Source organism: Pristiophorus japonicus, chromosome 9 (assembly GCF_044704955.1).
Source record: "Pristiophorus japonicus isolate sPriJap1 chromosome 9, sPriJap1.hap1, whole genome shotgun sequence".
Taxonomy (NCBI): Eukaryota; Metazoa; Chordata; class Chondrichthyes; family Pristiophoridae; genus Pristiophorus; species Pristiophorus japonicus.
The window spans coordinates 211,347,093-211,370,575 of NC_091985.1; the positions used below are offsets into that span (position 1 = coordinate 211,347,093).

The 23,483-nt window shown below is 47.5% G+C and overlaps 1 protein-coding gene and 1 non-coding gene across 2 annotated transcripts in view; both read right to left on the reverse strand.

Moving 5' to 3' along the window:
* Positions 1-23,483, reverse strand: part of LOC139273608 (zinc finger protein 850-like) — a 560,896-nt gene that overhangs the window by 480,561 nt on the left and 56,852 nt on the right. The window lies entirely within an intron of this gene.
* On the reverse strand, positions 22,445-22,527 carry trnal-uaa (transfer RNA leucine (anticodon UAA)). Its single transcript has one exon. It is a non-coding gene; the product is annotated as a tRNA-Leu (tRNA).

Consider the following 23,483-nt stretch of genomic DNA (forward strand, 5'->3'; position numbering starts at 1 on the left):
TAGGGGAGGGGCACCAGTAAATGGGGGATAGGGGAGGGGCATCAGTAAATGGAGGATAGGGGAGGGGCACCAGTAAATGGGGGATGGGGAAAGGCTCCAGTAAATGGGGGATAGAAGAGGGGCACCAATAAATGGGGGATAGGGGAGGGGCACCAGTAAATCGGGGATGGGGAAAGGCTCCAATAAATGGGGGATAGGGGAGGGTCATCAGTAAATGGTGGATAGGGGAGGGGCACCAATAAATGGGGTATTGGGGAGTGACACCAGTAAACGGGGGCATGGGACAGGGGAGGGGCTCCAGTAAATGGGGGAGTGGGGATGGGCACCAGTAAATGGGGGAGCAAAGGAGAGGGGCACCATTAAATAGGGGGATAGGAGAGGGGCACCAGTAAATGTGAGAATAGGGAAGGACACCAGTAAATGGGGGATAGAGGAGGAGCACCAGTAAATGGGGGCGATAGGGGAGGGGCACCAGTAAATGGGGGATAGGGGAGGGGCACCAGTAAATGGAGAATGGGGAAAGGCTCCAGTAAATGGGGGATAGGGGAGTGGCATCAGTAAATGGTGGATAGGGGAGGGGCATCAGTAAATGGGGGGCAGGAGACAGGGGAGGGGCTCCAGTAAATGGGGCAGTGGGGAGGGGCACCAGTAAATGGGGGAGCAAAGGAGAGGGGCACCATTAAATAAGGGGATAGGGGAGGGGCACCAGTAAACGTGAGAATAGGGAAGGAACCAGTAAATGGGGGATAGAGGAGGGGCACCAGTAAATGGGGGCGATAGGGGAGGGGCACCAGTAAATGGGGGATAGGAGAGAGGCACCAGTAAATGGGGGCGATAGGGAAGGGGCACCAGTAAATGGGGAATGGGGAGGGGCACCAGTAAATGGGAGATAGGGGAGGGGCACCGAAAAATGGGGATAGGGCAGGGGCACCAGTAAATGGGTGATAGGGGAGGGGCACAAGTAAATGGGTGATAGGGGAGGGGCACCAGTAAATGGGTGATAGGGGAGGGGCACCAGAAAATGGGTGATAGGGGAGGGGCACCAGAAAATGGGTGATAGGGGAGGGGCACCAGTAAATGGGGGATAGGGGAGTGGCACCAATAAATGGGGGCGATAGGGGAGGGCACCAGTAAATGGGACAATGATGTTTGAGAGTGAAAGAAGGTCAGAATGTTTTCATGGATTAAAAATAGAACTAAGGAGCTTCCCCTGTAGGCTAAGTTGGTAGATATTGGAATACGCAAACTAGAAAGGTCAGAGGTACAATACCTGGTCTGTGTTGAGTTCAGCAATCGGGAGTCAGGATAGCAGTAATGCACTAAGAGGCCAGCAGCAAGGTCAGGACCCGAGGCCAGTATAAATGCGGTAACCAACCACCACAGCGTGAGCGGCTGGAGAGAGTGCAGAAAAACGCAGCAGAGGCTGCACATGGAGAGCAATGTACGGGAACTGGAGCCGGGGGGCCTGGGGTACAGGGTCAGTATTCTATGGACAAATACACAAGCTGAAAAACATGGACCGAGGACCTGAGGGAGGGAGGGAGGGAGGCGGTTAGTAGGAATGTGTGTGTGTGTTCGGCCCATGCAACAGAGCCTGGTCTCCAATCGTCTTGGATCCCCTTGCCATTGGACCAAGATCTTGCTCTGTCAAGCCCGTGTGGTGGCTGGTGTGCAACGTTAAAAGAATTCATGCACAGGTATCTTCCACCCTTTAAAATGAAGTTCTGGACCTGGCCGCATTGGTCTCATCAGTCACCTTAGTGTGGAAGCAAGTTATCCCCGATTCCGGGGGACTGCCTAAGAAGAATATATTTAAGGAGATAGACAGATATTTGAAAGAGTTGGGAGTGAAGGGTTTTGGGGAGCGGGCCGGGAAGTGGAGTTGAGGCCAGGATCTGACCAGCCATGATCTTATTGAATGGTGGAGCAGGCTCGAGGGGCCAAATGGCCGACTCCTGCTCCTATTTCTTATGTTCTTAGATACTCACTAAAAAGTATTCTGGCTGCTTCTCTTGTGCACGCCTCATGATTTGGAGCAATGTGGTCCCTCCAGGCACCTTCAGAGTAGTCGAATGGATGTAGGACTGCGAGCACGACACCTTGTCGGTTACAATGTAATCCACAGTGATCTCTCCAGGATTGGCCGCGGGCAGGATTGCAGTCTAAATGATAAGGCGCTTCAGATATGTAGGCATGTCATTGAGGCAGCCTTCTCGTGCAGCAACAGGCTAAAGGGTAGGTTTCTGGCTCCCCTTCTCTGGATACATGAATGGTGGCACAGCAGTTATCTGGAGCAGTAATCCAGAGAACGCCAGTTCAGATCCTGTCACAGGTAACAGAAGGAGGCCCATTCGGCCCCTCGAGCCAGCTCCGCCATTCAATCAGATCCCCTCATGGGCTCCGGGGCGGGTAATGTCACGGATTTAAAAACCTCATCCTCATGGTCAAATCCCTCCATCGGTCTCACCCCTCCCTATCTCTGTAAACTCCTCCAACTTACACCCTCTCTCTCTCTCTCTGTAACCTCCTCCAGCCCCTACACCGCTCCCTATCGCTGTAACCTCCTCCAGCCCTACACCCTCTCTCTCTCTGTAACCTCCTCCAGCCTTACACCCTCTCTCTCTGTAACCTCCTCCAACCCCTATACCCCTCCCTATCTCTGTAACCTCCTCCAACCCTATACCTCTCCCTATCTCTGTAACCTCCTACAACCCTACAACCCTCCCTATCTCTGTAACCTGCTCCAGCCCTACAACCCTCCCTATCTCTGCAACCTGCTCCAGTCCTACACCCCTCACTATCTCTGTAACCTTTCCCAACCCTACACCCCTCCCTATCTCTGTAACCTCCTCCAACCCTACAACCCTCCCTATCTCTGTAACCTCCTCCAGCCCTGTACTCCTCCCTCTCTCTGTAACCTCCTCCAACCCTACACCCCTCCCTATCTATGTAACCTCTTCCAGCCCTACAACCCTCCCTATCTCTGTAACCTCCTCTAGCCCCTACATCCCTCCCTATCTCTGTAACCTCCTCCAGCCCCTGCACCTCTCCCTCTCTCTGTAACCTCCCCCAACCCTACACCCCTCCCTATCTCTTCTGTGGCTCAGTGTCACATGTATCTGTTGTGTCCTGTAACACTGCTGTGAAGCACCTTGGGATGTTTTACTACGTTAAAGGTGCTCAAAAACAAAAGTTATTATTAATACTGCAGGAGTGAGGGATTGACTGTGTTGGGAGTTCGGCGCAGGCGCACTGCGAGCGGTCCCGTCCTCAGCACCAACACCACCTGGTACGTCACAGACGATGTGGGCGAGGCTATGACGTCTCCCGTCTTCAGGCTTGTCTTTTTAACACCCTTTGCCCCTTTAGAATTTTGCTGTAATGTGGCCCTTTTTGCTTTTTGCCTTGTGTTTCTCTGCCCTCCACTTTTACTTTTCCTCTTTCTATCTTTTGCTTCTGCCTCCATTCTACTTTCCTCTGTCTCCCTGCATAGCTTCCCATCCTCCTGCCATATTAGTTTAACCCCTCCCCAACAGCACTAGCAAACACTCTCCCCTAGGACATTGGTTCCGGTCCTGCCCAGGTGCAGACCATCCGGTTTGTACTGGTCCCACCTCCCCCAGAACCGGTTCCAATGACCCAGGAATTTGAATCCCTTCGAGTCAAAACACATTTGCTCTGCAAATTAAACCCAACAGAACGAGGCGCCATGAGATTTTATCTCTCACAGGCGCTCCCTGCCTCTCTGGGGTTTGTGTCGAGCCGTTCCGTTTCTAGGACTCACTGTGCAGACTCCAACCTCAGTAATACACAGCCGACTGATCTGCCCACAGGATGGAGGGCTTCAGCTTCAACTCGTTGCTACTCGGTCGCTCGGCGATAAAAATGTCCACCATCCCCTCTGGATTTACACTTTGTACAGTTAGTGAGTAAAATATCAACTGCAGCTCTTCACTGGGTCCTGTCTGTACCAGGACATGTCAGGGTTACTGGGACACTTCACATCACACTTCAATCCCACTCCCTCCCCGGGTTGTACCTGTACCAGAACATGTCAGGGTTACTGGGACCCTTCACATCGCACTTCAGTCCCACTCCCTCCCCGGGCCCTGCCTGTACCAGAACATGTCAGGGTTACTGGGGCCACTGACATCACACTTCAGTTCCACTCCCTCCCGGGAAATCTGGATACAGTGACGGGATTCTGGCGGATACTCTGTGAGCTCATGTCTGGGAAAGAGACGGGGAGAGGAGGAGATAAGTGAGCATGGCCATTCTGTGGATGGGAGAAATACAGAAAGATACATCTTTTATTTTAATCTGTTCTCTCAATGAGTAAAGGAGCGAGAACAGGAGGTTGGGTATTGTGAGAAACCAACCTGTTCTTCTCCACTCATTCACAAAAACATGAAGAGCCTTTCTTTCTTTATTTCTTTCTTTCCTTCTTTCCTTCATTTATTTTCCTTCCCTTCACTTCCTTTCCTTCCTTCCCTCCTTCCCACCCGCCGCACTATCCTATCCAACACACCCAGGGCAGGTACAGCATGGGTTTGATACAGAGTAAAGTTCGGTCTACACTGTCCCATCAAACACTCCCAGGACAGGTACAGCACAGGTTAGATAGAGTAAAGCTACCTCTGCACTGTCCTATCAAACACTCCCAGGGCAGGTACAGCAAGGGTTAGATGCAGAGTAAAGCTCCCTTTACACTGTCCCATCAAACACTTCCAGGGCAGATACAGCACGGCTCCCTCTCCATGCTCATCCCCTTCTGCTGCTAAAGCCCTCCAGGCTTTTGTCACTTCCAGGCAGGACCTATCCAATGCTGTCCTGTCCCGATTCCCATCTTGCTCCCTCCATAATCTTAAACTCACCCAAACTCTGCTGCCCATAACCTAACTCGCACTGTCCCTTTCACACTTCACTCTTTGTCTGTTGAATTACATTGGTTCTCTGTCCAGCAATCTGTCGATTATAAAATTCTCATTCTCGTGTTCAAATGCCTCCATATGGTCACCCCTGCCCTATCTATGAAACCTCCTCCAACCCCATGATCCTCCCAGAACTAGGTCCCTTGATTTTTGTGGTATATATCAATGATTTAGACGTGAATGTTGGGGTATGATTAAAAAGATTGCAGGTGATACAAAAATTGGCTGTGCAGTTATAAAGAAGAGGAAATCTGCAGACTGCAAGAAGATAGCAAGGGACTGGTCTGGTGGGCAGAACAGTGGAAAATGGAATTCAATCCGGAGAAGTGTGAGTTAATGCATTTGGGGAGGGCTAACAATTAAATGGTGGGACACTGAAAAGTGTAGAGGAACAAAGGGACTTTGGAGTGCATGTCCACAGATCCCTGAAGATTGCAGGTGGGGTAGATTAGGTGGTTAAGAAGGCACACGGAATGCTTGCCTTTATTAGCCGAGGCATAGAATATAACAGCAGATAGGTTATGCTTGAACCATATAAAACATTACTTAGGCCACAACTAGAGTACTGCGTACAGTTCTGGTCACCACATGATAGGAAAGATGTGATTGCACCAGAGTGGGTACAGAGGAGATTTACAAGGATGTTGCTTGGACTGGATAACTTTTGCTATAAGTAAAGATTGGAGAGACTGGGGTTGTTTTCTTTGGAACAGAGGTGACTGGCGGGAGCCCTAATTGAGGAATACAACATTATGAGCGGCCTAGCTAGAGTGGATAAGAAGGATTTATTTCCCTTAGCAGAGGGGTCAACAGCCAGATGGCATAGAGGTTTAGAGGGGATTTGAGGACAAATTATTTCACACAGAGGGTGGTAGGGGTCTGGAACACATTGCCTGAAATGGTGGTAGAGGCAGAAACTCTCACCACATGTAAAAAGTATTTGAATATTCACTTGAAGTGCCGTAACCTACAGACCTACAGACCAAGAGCTGGAAAGTGGGAGTAGGCTGGATAGCTCTTGGTCGGCTGGCACGGACACGATGGGCCAAATGGCCTCCTTCCATGCTATAAATTTCTATGTTTGTATGAACTCTGCATTGCTTATTCTCTAGCCTCTTGTGCATCCTTCACTTTCTTCACCCCACCATTGGCAACCATGCCTTTAGTGGTCTGCGCCCCAATCTCTGGAATTCCCATCCTAAACCTTTCCATTATGCTCCTCCTTTAAGACCATCCTTATAAACGATCTCTGACGACACTGTTGGTAACCTGTACTCATGTCTCCTTCTTTGGTTCGGTATAATTTTTTGTCTGATTACGCTCATGTAAAGCAACTTGGGGCGATTTACTAAGTTGACAGCGCTATATAAATGATTGTGGTTGTTGTTGTTGTTGTAATGAGCAGTCCATCCTGGCCAATCCCCTCTCCACATTTAGTTAGATGGTTTGGTGCATTTATAAAGATCAGATGGGTTTAGCTGCAGCAATCCCTCTATTGTATTGATCAGACCCTCCTGGTCAGTCTCCCACATTTATCTAGGTGGTTCGATCCATTTACACTGATCAGGGTTGGGCTGTACTGAATCCATTAGTGGTACTGAACCGCTGATCACCGCAGTCCACTGGTGCAGCACAGGAAAGGAATCCAACCGTGATTCACAACGTGTTCATCTGTAAACAGCTCAGTGACTGTTCTGAACTAACGGGCCCTCAACTGCTCCCTGCAGAGTTCACCATGTCAGGCCGGACTCGGTCAGTGCCGGAAAGAAGTCAGGATGTGGTGGCTCCGAAAGGGTTTGCGATAATGGTATCAACAAGAGCGAGGGATGTGAGGCATCGTTTTAATATCCCACAGTGCAGATTATCTGCCTTGCTGGGAGAGAATAAACAACTGATTGACCGCCGGAGCGATGAGAGCCCTGACCACAAACGGGAGCGTGATTAGAAGAATGCAGAGGTGGAGAATATTTCCCCTTTGGATGGTGCCAGCTCCAGCTCGCGGGGTTGTGCTGAATATTCGACTGTCCTGTAAAAAGAGCGCATGCCCTTCAGCTGCCAGGACGAAAGAATGAGTTGACACTGAAACCCCGCCTGGGAGTTAAAAAACCGTCAGCTCCAGTTTTATTGGTCAATTACATGTCGTGATGCAACGTGCCCAATTCATTCACGAGAATCTACTCCATAAAACTCAGAACGAACCATTGTGTGCTTTCCGGCAATCCAAACAATACAATAAAATAGGCATTGAGTCGGCGGCAGTCGGGTTGGGAGGATGTGGTGCGCAAACTAAAGAAAGGCTCTCAACCAGCAATCATACAGCGGGCCAGGGGAGGGCGCCAGAGAGCCACGCCCACCCGATGCAGGTACAGAGACCCACCGGTGGGGAAAGAGCCCGACGGCGGTTGAGTCCTTACCAGCAGATGGCGCCAGGGAGCCTCGCCTGCCACAAGTGCAGTGACCCAGCGACAGGGAAAGTAACTGAGGGCGGATCAACCCCTGGGCGGTGCGGAGAGAGAACAATGAATGGAGGGAACATTGGACGAGTTCCGTTGCTCCATTCGGATCCTGCTAAACCTGTTTTACTCTGTGCGCTCTGTGTAGGCGTACTTTACTCCCGACTATGGAAAGACAAACATCTGACCCGGGGGCTGGATTTCATCCCTTGGCTCTTAGCCATCCAGAGTGACCCGGCCGTGATCCCGGCAGAGTTTTCTCTGGGTTTCCCAAATCCAATATGTGGCAGAAGCACACGGTCCAGTTACTGCCCGATATTGGGATCCCGCCTTGGGTGGAGGCGGGGCGGGGAATCTGGCGGTGAAATCACTGCAGCAATGACATGGGTAATGCAGCATTTCAGTTGTGAAACTTTCTAGACCACAACAGTGTCTGAGGAAGCTGGTTCTTCTCACATTGAAGCCTCACATTCGCACACTCTTCGGCTTGTTCTTACTGTGTGAAATACAACACAGGACCACCCTGTCTCATGGTCCTGAGGACAAAAAGCTGATGGCGAATACAGCCCAGGACCAGTGGGAGGAGGTTGTCTTTGGCAGTGAGTGTCACCCCCAGCTCCACCTGGAGTCCGCTCCAAGTGTTGCTCACTGTCTGGAAGGAGAAGAATTCCTGAGATCAGTCCTAAGTTTATCTTCACTCAGTGTTACCCCATGTCCCAGAATCCTTCTCTCACAATTTGACTTAAAGTGATGTTTCGAAGTCCCACTTTTCCACCCACATAACCACCTTTTTCTGAGCTCCTTCCAGCTTCTCCTTTTCAGTCTGTGCAGCCCATGTTTCCCCAGTCTACCTCACACCTCAATCCTTTGACACCAGCATCAGCCTTTGTCCCTTACCCGCACCGCCTCCAGTGCCTGGATGTCTCCCCAGCACCTTGCAGACAATGAGCCATCCAAAAAATGGTCAGGACTGAGCAGACATCCCGCTAAACCTCCAGAGGCAAATCTCCTCGCAAACAGCAACCTGTCAAGTGGTGAGAGAACACCAGCAGCGGGAGATAGAGTATAAACAGGGACAGCGAATAACAATTGGGATCCAAGTGTGAGGAGCCAGTGTCTCAGAGACGGGGTAAGATTGTGGGTACACATTGTCCGAGTGTGAGGAGCCAGTGTCTCAGAGATTGGATGAGACTGTGGACACACAGTGTCCGAGTGTGAGGAGCCAGTGTCTCAGAGACTGGGTGAGATTGTGGGTACACAGTGTCCAAGTGTGAGGAGCCAGTGTCTCAGAGATTGGATGAGACTGTGGACATACAGTGCCCGAGTGTGAGGAGCCAGTGTCTCAGAGACTGGGAGCAGGAAATGTTCCTGAAACCAGTCTGAAGTCCTGCTGTGAACTTAAATCTGGACCAGGCCTGGCTCGGATCATTCTCCTTCTGGATTAGTGCAGAACTGCCAGCAACACTGATCTGAAATCTTTATCAAGGAACATTTTAATCCTAATTGCAATTTCATCTACTCCAGTAATATATCATTGACAGTCGGGAATAAGGAATATTATAATCTTTCATACAAACATCCTTCCATTAAGCAAACGCCAATGCTGTGAATTAAATTTGAGCTGACAGGTTGTGTTTCCCACTGTGAGAAGGAACGGCCTGCTCTATCCTCAGACACGCTGGTCCTGCTGCTGTTCCATGTTTTAGAATCGAACAGAACCCATTGTCTCCCCGGTTACATCAGTTGTGGCCATGGTCCACAGGAAGGAAGTCCTGGTGTCTGCCCCACATCTCCCCGCACAGTACAGAGGGGACATCGTGTGCTGGGATTGGTAAACTCCATCCTTCTTGTTTTATTATTTCATAAAATCAGCGATAATTCTTTATATTATCAGCCCACACCACAGAAAATTGGTTGCAATTTACCAAAATTCCCTGGATTCTGGGGAGGTGCCAGCAGATTGAAAAACTGCAAATGTAATGTCCCTATTTAAAAAAGGAGGCAGACAAAAAACAGGAAACTATAGACCAGTTAGCCTAACAGCTGTGGTTGGGAAAATGTTGGAGTCCATTATTAAAGAAGCAGTAGCGTGACATTTGGAAAAACATAATTCAGCCAGGCAGAGTCCACATGGATTTATGGAAGGAAAGTCATGTTTGACAAACTTGCTGGAATACTTTGAGGTTGTAATGAACAGGGTGGATAAGGGGGAACCAGTGGATATGGTGTATTTGGACTTCCAGAAGGCATTTGACAAGGTGCCACATAAAAGGTTACTGCACAAGATAAAAGGGTATGGGATAATATATTAGCATGGATAGAGGATTGGCTAACTAACGGAAAACAGAGAGTCAGGATAAATGGTTCATTCTCAGTAACTAGTGGAGTGCCGCAATGATCAGTGCTGGGACCCCAACTATTTACAATCTATATTAATGACTTGGAAGAAGGGACCGAGTGTAACGTGGCCAAGTTTGCTGATGATACAAAGATGGGAGGAAAAGCAATGTGTGAGGAGGACACAAACAACCTGCAAAAGGACATAGAGAGGCTAAGTGAGTGGACAAAAATTTGGCAGATGGAGCAAAAAAAGTTGGAAAGTGTGAGTTTATGAAATTTGGCAGAAAAAAATCAAAGAGCGAGTTATTATTTAAATGGAGAAAAATTGCAAAGTGCTATACTTTCCTCTGAGCCCCTCAATGCCTGATTGCCCGTTCTGAAAAAACGCTAATGTTTGGTGAATAATGCTGGTGAGAATTTCCACTTTTATGTTTAAACTAATTAAAATTAATCACCCGGTGAGAAAATGGGCATTGCACCATTATTATTGGCGACTTTCTCGGTGGTTAAGGGGAAACTAAGTAAAATGGGCGATTCTTACTGGAATGGATGGTAAGTATTTAAAATTTCATCCAAGGCTGCGGTTGGGCCGAGGGAGGTGGAAAAACTTTTTTTAAATTCAATTAAAAAAAAATTCATAAAAAGCATTCCCAAGACACTTTTACACCATTTGCCGTTTTAAAATAAAAACAAAATAAAGAACCTCTAACTTACCTTTCTTTGCAGAGTACTCACCTTCCGCCTGTTTAAGTAGTTTTTACAGGGCAGTTCCCTTAGCGATCTGGACAGGCTTCCATTGAGGCCAAATTTACGTCGTGGTGATTTTTCTCGCCATTGCACATCGGCGGTTTGGTCCTGGCAGGCATGTTAAGATGTGAGTGATACCATTAAAAAACTAAGGGGGAAACATTCGCCAGGTGGAAAAACAGCTTTACCACCGAGAAAATCACCGAGAACCCACAGAAAATGATAGGTAAATCTAGCCCCAGGTGCCGCAGTACAGCGGGACCTGGGGGTCCTTGTGCATGACACAAAAAAGGTTAATATGCAGGTACAGCAAGTGATCAGGAAGGCCAATGGTATCTCGGCCTTTATTGCAAAGAGGATGGAGCAGAAAAGGAAGGAAGTCTTGCCACAGTTATACGGGGTATTGGTGAGGCTACACCTGGAATACTGCATAAAGTTTTGGTTCCCATATTTAAGAAAGGATATACTTGCTTTAGAGACAGTTCAGAGAAGGTTCACTAGGTTGATTCCGAGATGAGGGGGTTGACTTATGAGGAAAGGTTGAGTAGGTTGGGCCTCTACTCATTGGAATTCAGAAGAATGAGAGGTGTATAAGATTATAAGGGGGCTTGACAAGTGGATGCAGCGAGGATGTTTCCACTGATAGGGGAAACTAGAACTAGGGGGCATAATCTTAGAATAAGGGGTCACCCATTTAAAACTAAGATGAGGAGGAATTTATTTTCTCAGAGGGTTGCAAATCTGTGGAATTTTCTGCCTCAGAGAGCTGTGGAAGCTGGGTCATCGAATAAATTTATGACAGAGATAGACAGTTTCTTAACCAATAAGGGAATAAGGGGTTGTGGTGAGCAGGCAGGGAAGTGGACCTGAGTCGATGATCGGATCAGCAATGATCTAATTAAATGGCGGACCAGGCTCGAGGGGCTGTATGGCCTACTCCTGTTCCTATTTCTTATGTTCTTATGTTATTACAATGTGGTACCATACACACAACAATGCCTTGTTATTACCTCATGTGTGTCCTTAATGTGAACCATTACAACCCAGAATAGATGGCAGTTACACCTGATTTGGGCAGCTGGGATTGCTGTTTATATTTGTTAACAGACCGTTTTTTGTCTATTCGGTAACATTGCACCGGTGTGCCGTGGCTGCAGTGTGTACCATCTACAAGATGCCGCAACTTGTCAAGGCTTCCATCACCTAGACCTGGGGTGGGCAATTATTTGGGCAGGAGAGCCACTTAACGAGTTTTGTTGAGCTGTTGAGGGCTGCCCACCAATGTTGGCCCTAAGGCACGTGGCCGCACGGTCAAGCTACAATCGTGCGGTCCCACGCAGGCTGCTCCCCAGGTCCTGTCGCTGGAAGTGACACTGCACATGTGCGGCTGCCTAGTGGCTGAGCAGCAAATTTAAAGGGAACGTACGCAGAAAAAGATTTAGAGGGAACATTTGATAAACATGAACATTGCATAAACATAAATTCAGATCGTAGTCAGATGCTATATTACATACACATGAATTCAATACTGCCTAGAAATGAATCAAAGATAAAAGTTGAAAATGTTGTGGTATCTTCTGTTCTTTGTAAATCATTGTCATCATCATAGTCAGTCCCTCGAAATCGAGGAAGACTTACTTCCACTCTAAAAGTGAGTTCTTAGGTGACTGAAAAGTCCAATATGGGAATTACAGTCTCTGTCACAGATAAGACAGACAGTCGTTGAAGGAAAGGGTGGGTGGGGAGTCTGATTGGCTGCGCTCTCTTTCCTCTGCTGCACTTGTTTTCTGCATGCTCTCAGCGACGAGACTCGAGGTGCTCAGCGCCCTCCTGGATGCACTTCCTCCACTTAGGGTGATCTTTGGCCAAGGACTCGCAGGTGTCGGTGGGGATGTTGCACTTCATCAAGGAGGCTTTGAGGGTGTCCTTGAAATGTTTCCTCTGCCCACCTTGGGCTTGCTTGCCATGTAAGAGTTCCGAGTAGAACGCTTGCTTTGGGAGTCTTGTGTCAGGCATATGAGCAATGTGGCCTGTCCAATGGAACTGGTCGAGTGTGGTCAGTGCTTTGATGCTGCCGATGAAAGCTGCAAGAGAAATGCAGGGAACAGCACCAACCCTTGTACATGGCCTTCTTGGACCTTACAAATGCCTTTGACACTGTCAACCGCGAGGGACTATGGATCGTCCTCCTCCGTTTTGGCTGCCATCAAAAGTTTGTCACCATCCTCCACCTGCTCCATGATGACATGATCCTGACCAACGGATTCATCACAGACCCAATCCACGTCCGGACCGGGGTCAAGCAGGGCTGCGTCATCACGCCAACCCTCTTCTCGATCTTCCTCGCAGTAATGCTCCACCTCACACTCAACAAGCTCCCTGCTGGAGTGGAACTAAACTACAGAACCAGTGCAACCTGTTCAACCTTCGTCGTCTCCAGGCCAGATCCAAGACTGTCCCAACCTCTGTAAATCAGTGCTGTGAAACAGAACTGTACCCTCTTTAGAGCCTGTGTCAGCATTAATTCCCCATCTCAGTCATCCTCATGTCCCTCTGCGAAGATTACTAATGCCGTCCCAATTGATGCCAGATGAGAACTCCCCTGTCGTCATACTATGGATACCGGCAGAAGATGCAGCGCCGGCCACTTTCTTCAGTAAAAGATCTGTGGAGATGAGCAGCCATGACCCTACTCTAAATTGGATAGGGCATATTCTAGTATGCAGTGCATTCTGGGTACATACGTCCGCCATTGGGGTCCAGATTCACCGAATGGATCCTTTTAATCGGCCGGGGAGAATCGATTTTGCGAATTATTTTGAACGAAGTATTGCTATGGTTTTTCCTTGGCTGCAGTTCGGTTCTGTCTCTGACCCATGATAAGTGAAAGTGGATAGACGAATGTACAGCTCGAGCTCCGGCTCGCGTTCTATTTCTGTCCCATCCAGCGGGACGGATAGAATGTCTTGGCGGGCCGGATATGGCCCACGGAGCGTATTTTGCCCACCACTGCTCTACACTGTTCCATCAAACACAACCAGGACACGTACAGCATGGATTACATACAGTGTAAAGCATATTTAAACTACGCATCAAACACTCCCAGGTCAGGTACAGTATGTGTTAGATACAGTGTAAAGCATATTTAAAGTGGTCATAAAACACTCCCACGTCAAGCCCAGCATCAGATAGATACTGAGTAAAGCTCCCTCTAATCTGTCCCATGAAATCCTCCCAGGTTAGGTAAAGGTCCCTCTACAAACTCCTATCAAACACTCCCAGGGCAGGTACAGCACGGACTAGATACAGCGTAAAGCTCCCTCTACATAAGATGTGAAATCAGTTATTTTCTGTATCATTTATCATTTTTAAAATCTGATTTAGTAAAAATCGTCCACAAATATTGCATATGACAGGTTCGACAGAGAGAGGAACCAGTGAGTGTACAACTGAACCCAGTCACTATTTCTCCTTCATTTACAGACACTCCCTGTCCAGTCACGATTTTTCCTTCATTTAGACACTCCCTAACGAGTCCCCATTCTTGCTTCATTTGCAGATGCTCCCTGACCAGTCCCCATTTCTTCATTTATAGATGCTCCCTGACCAGTCACCATTTCTCCTCCATTTACAGACGTTCCCTGACTGGTTTCCATTTTTCCTTCATTTACAGATGCTCCCTCACCAGTCACCATTTCCAGACACTCCCTGACCAGTCAACAATTCTCCATTTACAGACGCTCCCTCACCGGTCTCCTTCATTTACAGATGCTCATTTCCTCCCTCTCCTGGAGTTTGCCACGGGGCCACTTTGTGGACCTTTCTGTTGTGGCTTTAAACAGATGAAACCCTGTGGTGTGGAGCAAACATTGCAACATTTGGTAGTGAAATGGATTCATTCAGGTCAGACAGTAGGGATTATTGCAGAAAATAACATAGTGTAGTGAGAAAGGAAATGCAGTGGATGTTGTGCAGATGGATTGGCAAAACGTGTTTGATAAGGTGCCAGACGGGAGGCTTGTTTATCAAATGAAGGCTCACGATATTAAAGGGAGTGGGGCAGTGTGGACAGGAAGTTGGGTAAAAGGCAGAAAACAGAGAGTAGTGGTTAATGGATGTCCTTCAGACTGGAGGGATGTAAACAGTAGTGTCCCCAGGATCAGTGTTGGGACCATTGCTCTTAATATAGAGACAGGATCTGGACTGGGGCATATGATCAAACTTTCCAGATGACACCAAATCTGGGACCATGACCAACTGTGAGGACTGCAAGTGACTTCTGTGTGAATACACAAGTTAGTAAATGGGTTTGGTAGATGTCAGATGAAATTAATGCAGAGAAATATGAGGTGATATATTTTGGGAGAAGACAATGGTCAGAAAAGTAGATTTAATGGTAAAAATGTAAAAGGAGTAGAGTGGAACAGTAAAGAGTTGTCAGATTCTAGCTAATGCTATGTGATATTAATTAGCAGGTTTGAGAATCCAGTGTCAGCAATTTTAATAAGAAATATAAGATGAGCAGATTTTCTGCCCAGTACTGTATCTTGTACTGATCCATCAATCAGAGTAAACATGCAAGTCCCACGTGTCCACAGTAACTGACATGAGGTTAGCCTGCTGGATGGAACCACGGGCATCCTGAGCTTGATCTCCGGTGTCTCCAGTCCTGACTGCCCGCTTACATCAGTCTCCCCTTACTTTTATACCCTGCAGTGATCCACTTCTGGCACTGGACTCTTCTTTGCTGGGTTTTGGCAGGAAACAAGGAAAAGACAGGTGGAACTTGAACACATTTCCTGGATCCCAGCAGATACTTTTCTTCAGTAATGTTCTCAATATCGCTAAACTTCTCTGCTTACTGTTAATTATATTATTTCTTATAGTTTCACAATTAAAGGTGTAAACATTGCACATTATAATCTAATCTATTCCCCACTCTGATTTAAGCTTATATTGTGGTCAATAACAGAAAAACCTTGCTCTTTCCCCTGATTTGATTAGAATTTCCAACTAGCCGATTCTGTGGAATAGAATGTCTTACCAGTGTTGCCATGGGTCTGCTAATTCCCAAGGGCAGATCAGACAAAGTGCTTTTAGTGGGAGGCCCAGCAGTGAAAGTAAAACCAAACCAAAGGGAACAAATAAAGATTTAAACCAAAGGAACAGGAAACGGAACAATGGGAAAAAAACACAACTGGCCCAAAAGTGGGATTAATTTCCCCAAAAGGTCGGTCTAGACAGTTAGAAACTCCTCATGGTGACTGTGTGCCTGCAGGACTTGGCTTCACTCCAGTGTTTAAAGGCACAGAGCGCTGGCCTCACACTCAGGGGAAATGCGTGGGAATTCCAGGGGCAGTGAGGACACGCCCAGAAATACCCCAGAGCAGTGAAAGCACTGGGCCCCAGCACATGCTCAGGGGAAAACCCCGGGAAAGGGTAAAGCCAGCATGCCCACTCTGAACCCAGTTTGCTGCTCCCTCTGTGCCCAGCACTGCCTGCACCCCCGGCACACGGAAGTGGAATTTCAGCCTCAGTGTTACAAGTTTTATCGGTTACAGGCTGGAGAGAGGAATAGTTCACACTGACACCGAGCTGTGTGATTGGTTCAGTCTGCGTATGACTGACGGGCACTTTTGAGTGGTCAGGTATTCAAATTCCCAGTAACTCTAATCCCAGATATAAGAGAGGGGAGATCTGTGTTTAAATCAAAGAGTCTCCTTGCAGATTCTCTGAGAGAAGGAACTGGTCAGCTTTAAACACCAGAAAGAGAAAAAATGTTAGAAATTTCCAATTAGCAGTTTTTGATCAATATCGACTCCCACAGGGATGGGGAATTCTAGAATAGGGAGGAACGGGTCACGATTTGAAAGGTACTGAAGGATTCATGGAGCTCTTACATTTGGGATATTTATTTTGTCCACTCGAGGAGTTAGATAACAGACTTCTTGCTGTGAATATAAAGTTGCATTATTGGGCCATGATGTATTTACTTGTTTATATTTGGTTAAATATATTTTCTGAATGGATTTAAATTCAAGACGAGGTTTGCAAGCGTGATGCTCTATTGACACATCGAAGGTGCGAGATGCTGTGGGGCACACGCAAAGTCCAGTAGCTGAAAGTGATTAACAGATTGGGTTTTGTGTTTCGTGATCCCAGGCATGTTACCAATATCATCGCTGCATCCCAAGGATAGGAGAGGTACTCTGGGAGGTATGGGGAGCTGGGACTTGTCCACGAAGTAACTGAAGGTATGAAAACTGAAATAATGTAGAGTTAGAAAGGAGAAAAGGCCCAAAAATGTAGCAGTCAGTAACAGGACATCAATTAGTCACCTCTTATCTTGGAGACATTAAATATTGACAAACTGTGTTATTTGAAATATCAAAATATTAAACTCCAGCTCAGTTAAAAGATTATCAACACCAGCAGAAACAAACTCCAACAGTCAGAATGAACATGATTCAATCCAGGATGTGATTAACAGCAGCAACAACAGCAGAATCCAAACCTTGCAGTCACTTGTGAACTCGCTGGTGTTTCAGCAGGTGGGATGGCTGATTGAACCCCTTCCCACATTCAGAGCAGGTGAACGGTCTCTCCCCAGTGTGAACTCGCTGGTGTCTCAGCAGGTCGGATGACTGAGTGAAACTCTTCCCACATTCAAAGCAGGTGAACGAACGGTCTCTCTCCAGTATGAACTCGCTGGTGTTTCAGCAGGCTGGATGACTGTGCGAATCCCTTTCCACATTCAGAGCAGGTGAACGGCCTCTCCCCAGTATGAACTCGCTGGTGTATCAGCAGGTGAGATGACCGATTGAATCCTTTCCCACACTCAGAGCAAATGAACGGCCTCTCCCCAGTATGAACTCGTTAGTGTATCAGCAGTTCGGATGACTGAGCGAATCCCTTGCCACACACGGAGCAGGTGAACGGCCTCTCCCCAGTATGAATTCGCTGGTGAGTTACAAGGTGGTATGACTGAGTGAATCCCTTCTCACACACTGCGCAGGTGAATGGTCTCTCCCCAGTGTGAACTCGCTGGTGTGTCAGCAGGTTGGATGAATGAATGAAACCCTGCCCACATACGAAGCAGGTGAATGGCCTCTCCCCAGTGTGACTGCACTTGTGTCTCTCCAGGTTAGACGATAGGCTGAAGCCTTGTCCACACACAGAGCAAGTGTACTGTTTCTCCCTGCTGTGAACGTTGCTTTTAGCTTTCATGTTCAAAGGCCGATCATATTTCCGTCCCGATATACCGAGTAACTCCATGAGATCTTGATATGAGATTTGGTTTGAGATTTCCGTCTGCAAATCCTCCCCTTTTGACACCCTGTAAAATTAATTTCAAACAGGAAAAAGGAAGCTTGAGAGAGAGCCTACCAAAACATAAAGGCAGGTTGTGAAATTGAGCTTAATGAATCTGGTCATTTGTAGGGCTGGCACTGGAGAAACATAGAAACATAGAAACATAGAAACATAGAAAATAGAAGCAGGAGTAGGCCATTCGGCCCTTCTAGCCTGCACCGCCATTCAATGAGTTCATGGCTGAACATTCAACTTCAGTACCCCATTCCTGCTTTCTCGCCATACTCCTTGATCCCCCCAGTAGTAAGGACCTCATCTAACTCCTTTTTGAATATATTTAGTGAATTGACCTCAACAACTTTCTGTGGTAGAGAATTCCACAGGGTCACCACTCTCTGGGTGAAGAAGTTCCTCCGCATCTCGGTCCTAAATGGCTTACCCCTTATCCTTAGACTGTGACCTCTGGTTCTGGACTTCCCCAACATTGGGAACATTCTTCCTGCATCTAACCTGTCTAACCCCGTCAGAATTTTAAATGTTTCTATGAGGTCCCCTCTCATTCTTCTGAACTCCAGTGAATACAAGCCCAGTTGATCCAGTCTTTCTTGATAGGTCAGTCCCGCCATCCCGGGAATCAGTCTGGTGAACCTTCGCTGCACTCCCTCAATAGCAAGAATGTCCTTCCTCAGGTTAGGAGACCAAAACTGTACACAATACTCCAGGTGTGGCCTCATCAAGGCCCTGTACAACTGTAGCAACACCTCCCTGCCCCTGTACTCAAATCCCCTTGCTATGAAGGCCAACATGCCATTTGCTTTCTTAACCGCCTGCTGCACCTGCATGCCAACCTTCAATGACTGATGTACCATGACACCCAGGTCTCTTTGCACCTCCCCTTTTCCTAATCTGTCACCATTCAGATAATAGTCTGTCTCTCTGTTTTTACCACCAAAGTGGATAACCTCACATTTATCCACATTATATCTCATCTGCCATGCATTTGCCCACTCACCTAACCTATCCAAGTCGCTCTGCAGCCTCACAGCATCCTCCTCGCAGCTCACACTGCCACCCAACTTAGTGTCATCCGCAAATTTGGAGATACTACATTTAATCCCCTCATCTAAATCATTAATGTACAGTGTAAACAGCTGGGGCCCCAGCACAGAACCTTGCGGTACCCCACTAGTCACTGCCTGCCATTCTGAAAAGTACCCATTTACTCCTACTTTTTGCTTCCTGTCTGACAACCAGTTCTCAATCCATGTCAGTACACTACCCCCAATCCCATATGCTCTAACTTTGCACATCAATCTCTTGTGTGGGACCTTGTCGAACGCCTTCTGAAAGTCCAAATATACCACATCAACTGGTTCTCCCTTATCCACTCTACTGGAAACATCCTCAAAAAATTCCAGAAGATTTGTCAAGCATGATTTCCCTTTCACAAATCCATGCTGACTTGGACCTATCATGTCACCTCTTTCCAAATGCACTGCTATGACATCCTTAATAATTTATTCCATCATTTTACCCACTACCGATGTCAGGCTGACCGGTCTATAATTCCCTGTTTTCTCTCTCCCTCCTTTTTTAAAAAGTGGGGTTACATTGGCTACCCTCCACTCCATAGGAACTGATCCAGAGTCAATGGAATGTTGGAAAATGACTGTCAACGCATCCACTATTTCCAAGGCCACCTCCTTAAGTACTCTGGGGTGCAGTCCATCAGGCCCTGGGGATTTATCGGCCTTCAATCCCATCAATTTCCCCAACACAATTTCCCGGCTAATAAGGATTTCCCTCAGTTCCTCCTCCTTACTAGACCCCCCGACCCCTTTTATAACCGGAAGGTTGTTCGTGTCCTCCTTCGTGAATACCGAACCAAAGTACTTGTTCAATTGGTCCGCCATTTCTTTGTTCCCCGTTATGACTTCCCCTGATTCTGACTGCAGGGGACCTACGTTTGTCTTTACTAACCTTTTTCTCTTTACATATCTATAGAAACTTTTGCAATCCGTCTTAATGTTCCCTGCAAGCTTCTTCTCATACTCCATTTTCCCTGCCCTAATCAAACCCTTTGTCCTCCTCTGCTGAGTTCTAAATTTCTCCCAGTCCCCAGGTTCGCTGCTATTTCTGGCCAATTTGTATGCCACTTCCTTGGCTTTAATACTATCCCTGATTTCCCTTGATAGCCACGGTTGAGCCACCTTCCCTTTTTTATTTCTATGCCAGACAGGAATGTACAATTGTTGTAGTTCATCCATGCGGTCTCTAAATGTCTGCCATTGCCCATCCACAGTCAACCCCTTAAGTATCATTCGCCAATCCATCCCAGCCAATTCACGCCTCATACCTTCAAAGTTAGCCTTCTTTAAGTTCTGGACCATGGTCTCTGAATTAACTGTTTCATTCTCCATCCCAATGCAGAATTCCACCATATTATGGTCACTCTTCCCCAAGGGGCCTCGCACAACGAGATTGCTAATTAATCCTCTCTCATTACATAACACCCAGTCTAAGATGGCCTCCCCCCTAGTTGGTTCCTCGACATATTGGTCTAAAAAACCATCCCTTATGCACTCCAGAAAATCCTCCTCCACCGTATTGCTTCCAGTTTGGTTAGCCCAATCTATGTGCATATTAAAGTCACCCATTATAACTGCTGCACCTTTATTGTACGCACCCCTAATTTCCTGTTTGATGCCCTCCCCAACATCACTACTACTGTTTGGAGGTCTGTACACAACTCCCACTAACGTTTTTTGCCCTTTGGTGTTCTGCAGCTCTACCCATATAGATTCCACATCATCCAAGCTAATGTCCTTCCTAACTATTGCCTTAATCTCCTCCTTAACCAGCAATGCTACCCCACCTCCTTTTCCTTTTATTCTATCCTTCCTGAATGTTGAATACCCCTGGATGTTGAGTTCCCAGCCCTGCTCATCCTGGAGCCACGTCTCCGTAATCCCAATCACATCATATTTGTTAACATCTATTTGCACAGTTAATTCATCCACCTTATTGTGGATACTTCTTGCATTAAGACACAAAGCCTTTAGGCTTGTTTTTTTAACACCCTCTGTCCTTTTAGAATTTTGCTGTACAATGGCCCTTTTTGTTCTTTGCCTTGGGTTTCTCTGCCCTCCACTTTTCCTCATCTCCTTTCTGTCTTTTGTTTTTGCCTCCTTTTTGTTTCCCTCTATCTCCCTGCATTGGTTCCCATCCCCCTGCCATATTAGTTTAACTCCTCCCCAACAGCACTAGCAAACACTCCCCCGAGGACATTGGTTCCGATTCTGCCCAGGTGCAGACCGTCCGGATTGTACTGGTCCCACCTCCCCCAGAACCGGTTCCAATGCCCCAGGAATTTGAATCCCTCCCTGCTGCACCATTGCTCAAGCCACGTATTCATCTGAGCTATCCTACGATTCCTACTCTGACTAGCACGTGGCACTGGTAGCAATCCCGAGATTACTACTTTTGAGGTCCTACTTTTTAATTTAGCTCCTAGCTCCTTAAATTCATTTCATAGGAACTCATCCCTTTTTTTACCTATGTCATTGGTACCAACGTGCACCACGACAACTGGCTGTTCTCCCTCCCTTTTTAGAATGTCCTGCACCCGCTCCGAGACATCCTTGACCCTTGCACCAGGGAGGCAACATACCATCCTGGAGTCTCGGTTGCGGCCGCAGAAACGCCTATCTATTCCCCTTACAATTGAATCCCCTATCACTATCGCTCGCCCACTCTTTTTCCTGCCCTCCTGTGCAACAGAGCCAGCCACGGTGCCATGAACTTGGCTGCTGCTGCCCGCTCCTGATGAGTCATCCCCCTCAACAGCACTCAAAGCAGTGTATCTGTTTTGCAGTGGGATGACCACAGGGGACCCCTGCACTACCTTCCTTGCACTACTCTTCCTGCTGGTCTTCCATTCCCTTGCTGGCTGTGGACCCTTCTCCTGCGGTAAGACCAACTCACTACACGTGATACTCACGTCATTCTCAGCATCGTGGATGCTCCAGAGTGAATCCACCTTCAGCTCCAACTCCGCAACGCGGACCGTCAGTAGCCGGAGGTGGACACACTTCCCGCACATGTAGTCGTCAGGGACACTGGTGTTGTCCCCGTGTTCCCACATGGTACAGGAGGAGCATATCACGTGACCGAGCTGTCCTGCCATGACTTAACCCTTAGATACACTTAAATTGCCGACAACAATGTTAAAAGTTACTGACTAATAAAGAAAAAGAAAAACTACTCACCAATCAGCAGCCAATCACTTACCACGTTGGCTGTGACGTCACCTTTTGATTTCTTTCTACTTCTTTTTTGCCTTCTCTCAGCTGGAGCTGCACCGGTACCCGGACTGCTGAGCCTTTTATAGGCCGCTGCCTCTCTCGACTCCCGCCTCTCTCGATGCTCCCCGGACTGCTGAGCCTTTTATAGGCCGCTGCCTCTCTCCACGCTCCCCGGACTGCTGAGCCTTTTATAGGCCGCTGCCTCTCTCGACTCCCGCCTCTCTCGACGCTCCCCGGACTGCTGAGCCTTTTATAGGCCGCTGCCTCTCTCGACTCCCGCCTCTCTCGATGCTCCCCGGACTGCTGAGCCTTTTATAGGCTGCTGCCTCTCTCGACTCCCGCCTCTCTCCTAAGGAATTACCAGGAGTGGGGTTCGAACCCACGCGGGTATAAACCCATTAGATCTTAAGCCCAACGCCTTAACCACTCGGCCATCCTGGTCCTTAATGTCACCATAAAAGCTGCCAGATTGTCGTATATCTCTATCAAATCTCCTTTTATCCTTTTTTGCTCTCCGGAGGAAACATTCTGCAGTCTCTCCACAAAACTGAAGTTCCTCATCCCCTCCTTGCTTTGGAGGCAGTTCAGAAAACGTTCACTAGGTAGATTCCAGAGATGTGGGAGTTGTCTTATGAGGAAAGGTTGAGTAGGTTGGGCTTCTACTCATTGGAATTAAGAAGAATGAGATGTGATCTTATCGAAACATATAAGATTGCGAAGGGGCTTGACAAGGTGGATGCAGAGAGGATGTTTCCACTGATGGGAGAGACTAGAACTAGAGGGCATGATCTTAGAATAAGGGGCTGCCCATTTAAAACAAAGATGAGGAGAAATTTATTCTCTCAGAGGGTTGTAAATCTGTACAATTTGCTGCCTCAGAGAGCTGTGGACGCTGGGACATTGAATAAATTTAAGACGGAAATAGACAGCTTCTTAAACGATAAGGAGATAAGGGTGATGGGGAGCGGGCATGAGACACGCTGTGTAACCAGGCGCAAACAGTCTGCACATCCCAGACATCACTTGTTTCCCACTTGGCATGAAATGAATATGTTACTTGCAACAATTCATTGGATTTGATTTCAAATAAATTAGTATACAAACTGAATCATGTTTCTATGATTGTTTTCCCAACTCAGATTCAAGGCCTCTCTTTTTTTCTTTGTCTGTGTACAGTCCCAGGATACCAACCCTGGGACTGTACATAGGGATTCCAATCCTGGGAGTGTACATGGGGATTCTAACCCTGGGACTGTACATGGGGATTCTATCCCTGGGACAGTACATGGGGATTCTAACCCTGTGACTGTATATGGAGATTCTCACTCTGGGACTGTACATGGAGATGCTAACCCTGGGACTGTACATGGGAATTCTACCCCTGCGACTGTATATGG